We start from the raw sequence: 6,537 nt of genomic DNA, 5'->3' as shown, positions 1-6,537 counted from the left end.
TAAAAAATTCGTTGGAAAGAAAGTTGAATAAGAATGCAAAGTATATTCCCTATACATCAAGTGGTAAAAGCAAGATATCTGGCATATGTTCAAATACTTTTATAAATGTTTGATATGTCTGCTATTTTCTTAACCATTAACTGTTGATCACTACTTTTGTAATGAATAAATAGGTAGGATTTTTAATATATCTTCAAGAAGTGTTCATTCTAAATATTCTAAATATTCTAAATAAACTTAAGATTTCCTGTAAGATACAGTATTCAGCAAACATGATCTGAAAACGTCCTTCTAAGATCTTCTTTATTATTTGCAAGTAAGAAATTTAAAGGGACTTGGACACGATTTCAGATCAAAAATTTTATTTTTATTTTTTATGTTTAAAATGGTTCACTGGTTCATTTTACATGATTGATCAAAATATTGAATGTTAAAGCCAGTTACAAGCGAGATACAGAGATAAGAATTGGTTGTTATGTAAACAAATCTTGAGTCTTAAAATTGTTTACAAAAATGTAATGTAGAGAATTATCATTTCTTAGACAAAATGACATGTAAAAAACAATTTTAAAAACTATTTCAATATCTTCGTAAATACTATTATCAACAAAAGAAAGACACGTTTGATTGAAACTTACACCAATACAACACATATGTAAAAAATCACAATATTGAGCTTTGTTTACAAAACAAAGAATTCTGAACTCTGTATCTTGCTTATAATTTTATTTGACTTTCAAATTTTGACATGGCATTATAAACTTCTATATTTATTAGAATAACTATTGAAAATGGAAAAACATAAAATTTAAGAATTTTAAGTCAAATCGTGTCCAAGTCCCTTTAAACAGTAAATGCCAAGATACATCGATATTTCACAATACTACATGCAAAAGTTTGTAATGAATGTAATGAAACCATTACAAGTTTCTTGATACACAGGACAGATCGGCGTATTATACAAAAAGACTGATGTATTAATAACGAATCCTGTATTTACGTAAAATTGATGATCTGTCGAATGGCCTGTTCTTTGTGCACGATCAGTTTAGTTACGTGCTGCAGTATTGGATTCTCTTCACTGCACATGTAGCACTTTCGGCTACAAATAGGTTGTCATTGTTGTCTATACATAAACCCCGTGGACATTGTAAATAACAGTTATTAATGTAGCGTAGAAATTTTCCGTCCTCATTTAAAATGTGGATGAAATTATTTATACCGTCTGATATTAGCATTCGATTTTGGCTGTCTGTAACAATTCCGATTGGTTGAAATAATCTATTGATTGAAGTATACCTAAATCGGAATTCCCCACTTTGATTGACCACCACAACTACATTGGCGTTATTGTCGGCCACACAAATATCAAAGTTTTTGTTCTCACAGATGAATGTTGGGAAATTTTTACTGCTGGACGAAACAAGAGGTATGCCTTTGCCATCGAATTGAATGGTTTGTTTTTCTGTAGATCCGGAATAACGCACAACTTTTGTTTGGTTATTGCTATCATTGACCATTAGAAGAAGGAATTCATCAGAGGATGAACTACATACGCCTATAGGTCGCCATCCCTGTAATATGATCATGGTATGAACTTCTGTTCCCTTTACAATATTCAATGATCTATCATAGTTATCAGCATAAATAAGATCATCAAACCTTATTATAGCAATGGCAATTGGAATATTCCCTGACTTTGTTTTGATGGACTTCACAAGTTTTCCTTCGAAGTTGTAGAGTCTCAAGAACTCGTCACAACCACTAGTCCAAATTTCTTTATTACTCACACATGACACATGGCATAAGTTGTTATTTCCAGACTCGGTGAAAATATTTGTCATAACTATTGGATTAGCCATCAGTGGCCTCTTTGGAAGAGTGGGAACAACTTCTTTTGAAGTGAAAATAGGGTCATATTCTCCTGCTCTAACCTTTAACTTCAGCACGACACCCAACTGTAGGTTTATCTCTGCTTCGTCGATTTCATGAGGGATGAACTTAGGTAAACATATTTTCAGTTTAGGAGGCAATTTTCTGAATACTGCATTTTTAGATTTGTACGCACAGACCTGACAAACATCGTACGAATCAAATAATATCTTCATATCAGATATGTTTTGTTGGATTTCGGAAATTATGCCTGTGATTTCATCTTCCCGTTTTTTTAGATAAGCCATGTATTTGAAGTTTACATCATCAACGTTAGCCTTCATTTTTTTATGACGCTATCTACTTCTCTGTGCAAATCTCGACCCTGTTTGTTGATAACAGCTTTTAAATTTTGGGAATTTTTATTCAAATCCTTTCTATAAATAGGAACTTCAGATACAATATCTTGATACTTTGGATAAATTAGATTTTCTAACTCTTGAATATCTTTTTGCAAGGCAGCTTTCTTCTCCTCGAATTTTGTGAAAATATCGACTTTAAAATGTTGTTCATGATCAAATGAGGAAACGCACAGATTGGGCAGTCACATTGTTCACAATGAAGTTCACATATCTTTGAGGAATGTTTTAGACATTTAGGGGTAGATCCTCGCTTTTTGAATGGCACTATTTTGTGTTCTTTGGATTCATCTAATGCATGTTCCCCTACACAGGGTTTACACAAGTTCACATTGCAAATGTCACAGTGCAGTAAGGGCATAGAGGTCTCACAAAGGTCACATCTTAAAACATCCTGCTTACCGCGGGTAGAATTCATGGTTAGACAGTTGGGTCAAGAAAAGGAAAAACGTTCTGAATAACAAAATGATGATAATAATAATAATAATAATAGTAATTATGATAATGATAAAATAACAATAAATCCAATATATTCATTACTTTCCTGTCTAAATCAATTTAACTATTATTTCATACCAAATTTACTGTTCTGGTATAAAAATGCTAATTTTTGACAGACTAATTGAAACACATTTTAATGAATTACATGTATGATTCAAAGCATGACGAGGTGGCGTCAATTTTTTGTTAAATGCTTTGCAAACAATAATAAAGAATTTTTTAATACGATATAAAGATACATTATATATTAAATATAAATAACAAATAGATAAGTTACAAACCACTAAAATCCAAATTGGCGAATCCAGGTATGGATATCTCCTGATCCCGTTACTAGAGAAAACCACGTGATATACTCAAGATAAGGTGTCATTTTAAACATCGAGAAAAAAAAAAACACGGTTTATATGCATCATAAAAATGCATCGTTTAAATAAATTGATGTCGGTTGGGATTTAACTAAATCGATATTGAAAATGTTTACTCTGATGGCAAACGAAACTTTATTGCTACATTAAAGACCTTAAGTTATGCTTATGTGAAATGCAAAATTGTAAATTCCAAGTTACATGGGGTAAGACTTTTGATTCTATGTCGGGGCCAAAAATGGTTGTACGCAGTTAAAAGTTATGAATTTTCATCTCTACTCTCTCTCATTGGTAAGTTCAACCGAATTCGTAATTAGGTAGACCAGGAAGCCCTTTACCAAATTTGTTAATTTTATGCTACCTTTACATTATAACATTAATTTTATCAAAAAGTTTTAATAGGAAAAAAAATAGAAATTGTATTGAACAACTCAACTAAATGGGCTATCTGATCCCCAAATCTTCTTTTGATAAAGAAATGTTTCATTACTTTTTTCCTTTAATTTACTATGAAGAAACGAATCAATCTACTAATTTTAAATTGCATGATAATTCTAGATATTTCATTTTCTGTTTATTTTGATTGTAGCCAATAAAGGAAAGCAGAGAAAAGAAACTGTGTTTGATCATCATGTCAACATAGATAATTCATCAGTGAGAATTTCGTTAGAAAAGCTAGGAAGAATTTGGACACAGCTGATATGCGTGGATTAGATTTTAAAGAAGACGTCCTACATAAACTTGTACAAATATTTAGGGTCATTCAGGGAAACTGTAATCTGCAGCTAACTGAGAAAGTTACCCCTGGCATGCTCATAATTTGATAATCTATGGGTTGTTGATTTTTGCATTTATTTCATATGTATATGTGGGTTTTTTTCTGTATTTCAGTGTCTTAAAAAATTCGTTGGAAAGAAATTTCAAGAAGAATGTTTGGAAAAGTATTAGTGTGACGGAAAGGAAAGTAAAGAAAGAGAGAGTCAAGGTAGAGATTCGAATGAGCAATGATAACGGAATTAGAGAGAAAGTGGGAGTAGAGAGAGTGTGTGGAGAGAGAGAGAGAGAGAGAGAGAGAGAGAGAGAGAGAGAGAACATGTGAAAAAAAGATAGTGAAAAGAGTATACATGTGAGAGGGCGAAAATTTAAAGTGGGAAATAAAATAAGGAGTTGAAGAGTGTCAAGGGGAGAATATATGTTTGGAGAAAGTAAGTTTGTTAAAAGTAAAAAAAGGTACGAAAGTTGAAATATGGTGACGGTCTAAGTTTGGAGAGTGAAAGAGATAGGGGTAGATGGTTAAGTAAGAGTTAGTGAGGTTCGAGTTGAAAGATAGCTTTAAGTTGGAAGAGGGGGAAAATGAGGTGAAGAGAATGTGATGAGAGAGAGAGAGAGAGAGAGAGAGAGAGAGAGAGAGAGAGAGTCTATTGATTTTGATAAACATTTTGATGTTAATAAAGTCAAATGGTAATTTAAGTTCGAAGGAGTTTTATTGCTTATATATCTTGCTTCAATCTTTTTATTGTTTTCTGCATACATGTTGTTGGTCAGGTGTTTTGATAAGAGAGATAACTCTGATCTCAAAAACTACAATGTATAGAGGAATCTATGGCAAGCCATATACACAGTACCATACAACAAAAGCGCTATACAGTCCATAAACTAGGATTATTGGTTGTAAACTGTAGTTTACGAAAAAAAAACTAAACATTTAACGACGTTAGGCTATATTTCACACATTTAAACAAATTATAACGCTATCGTCTAGATCTATGTTTCAGAAGTGAAACTATATAATTAACACTTATAAAATCAATTGTGATTGCAAACATTTGATAAATGTCCTTTACAAAAATTTAGATTATTGAGAATCAAATTTTGTAGTTGTCATGTACAAATTTTGATTCTCAATAATCTAAATTTTTGTAAAGGACATAAATATAGAAGACTCACGACGATTGTTACACTATACATGTAATTCTTAACTTTTAGTTACTGTATAGTTTACAAATATAAAGTATTTAGTTTGCAAAATCTATTCTTTACGCTTATTTAGAGACAAACAAACGTAGATTGTCATTTGTGAATTACAGTTTACAACCGTTAAATATAGTTTACAGATGAAAACTACAGTAAACAAATCATTAACAGTTTTCTATAGTTTGCAGTTCGTAAACTATAGTAAAAAGTTGATACATCTAGTTCATCAAATGTGAAACTGTGTTTACCTCATTTATGTGGATGTGGCAGGTCATAGGAATCAGTCGATCCATTTGGTAAAATAATTGTTACATACATGTTCATTAACCTCTGTCCAAAAAAATTACACTGTTCAACTCTTAATCGAAGTCAATTAATTTTACAAAGCTTTCTGTTTTATTTCAAACTTTCTGGGTCTAGATTCAAATATGTTATGAATGTTATGAATCAAGTTATGCATGTTGTAAAATTGCTTAGTAGAAAGATAACACTTGTGGGTTCGGATGCTACATTTATTCTAACTAAACTTTCACACAGATTAATGCTTTCCCATGCATTCTAACATTTATAATGTAAACATTTGTTGGTCTCACATAAACACACAGCAAGCGCTAATGGCTAGCTGGCTGAAGGATTAAGATAAACTGTTTCTAATGGACATTACATCCCTCCTTTCCTTTGAATTTTAATCGTTGTCATTTATTGTTTGTTTATGAAAGTCACTTATGAAATTATCACTGATATTAACATTGTCTAAATTATATAGAAATGTTCCTTTTGTTTATAAGATGTTATCAGTCACTCACAACATTTATACATATCTAATAACTACAAGATTGATTATAAAACTGAACTACACGGAACAAGCCAGAGGATTATTATGCCTCTCAACACGACTTGTTATGTTTTACTTAGAAACATAATCATTTAGATATTTTGGACGATTTGTTTTCTGCCTTAAATTATAGCGCGGAGTCATTGGTATCGCATCTGGAGACTTCGTTGTTTCTGTGTTGGTTTCTGGGTTGTTTACATCTCCGTTATCGCATTCATCAGACTGGTCAATAATAACTTCTGCTGGTTTTATTTCTTTGAATGCACTGGAGTTTCTTGTAACGGTTTTGTTTTCATTTGATGCTGTTATCATGGATCCCTTTTTCCTTATGACTTCCAATGGCTCAATTTCGTACGGAGTAGATAGTTTATTGCGTTTCTTTTGTTGAACAATAACTCTGTCTCCCTTTCTTAAAGATGAATGCTTTGCATTATTTTTCTTGTCTGCATAATGTTTCATCTTTTGTTTCTGATTTTCATCCCGTCTCTGCATTTCCGTTTTTCTGAATTTCGTTGTTTTAGGGTTTTCCGGAAGACGAACTTTTATATTTCTTCTAAATAAAGCTTCC

At 31.8% G+C, this 6,537-nt stretch overlaps 1 pseudogene; it reads right to left on the bottom strand.

The window, feature by feature from the left end:
* Window positions 1-735: 735 nt before the first annotated feature.
* On the bottom strand, window positions 736-2,709 carry LOC128170509 (uncharacterized; annotated as a pseudogene).
* Between the last annotated feature and the right edge of the window lie 3,828 nt (window positions 2,710-6,537).

The sequence above is a fragment of the Crassostrea angulata genome, chromosome 2, assembly GCF_025612915.1.
Source record: "Crassostrea angulata isolate pt1a10 chromosome 2, ASM2561291v2, whole genome shotgun sequence".
Taxonomy (NCBI): domain Eukaryota; kingdom Metazoa; phylum Mollusca; class Bivalvia; order Ostreida; family Ostreidae; genus Magallana; species Magallana angulata.
The sequence above is the reverse complement of the archived record's forward strand: the minus strand, read 5'-3'. Positions and strand labels throughout refer to the sequence as shown.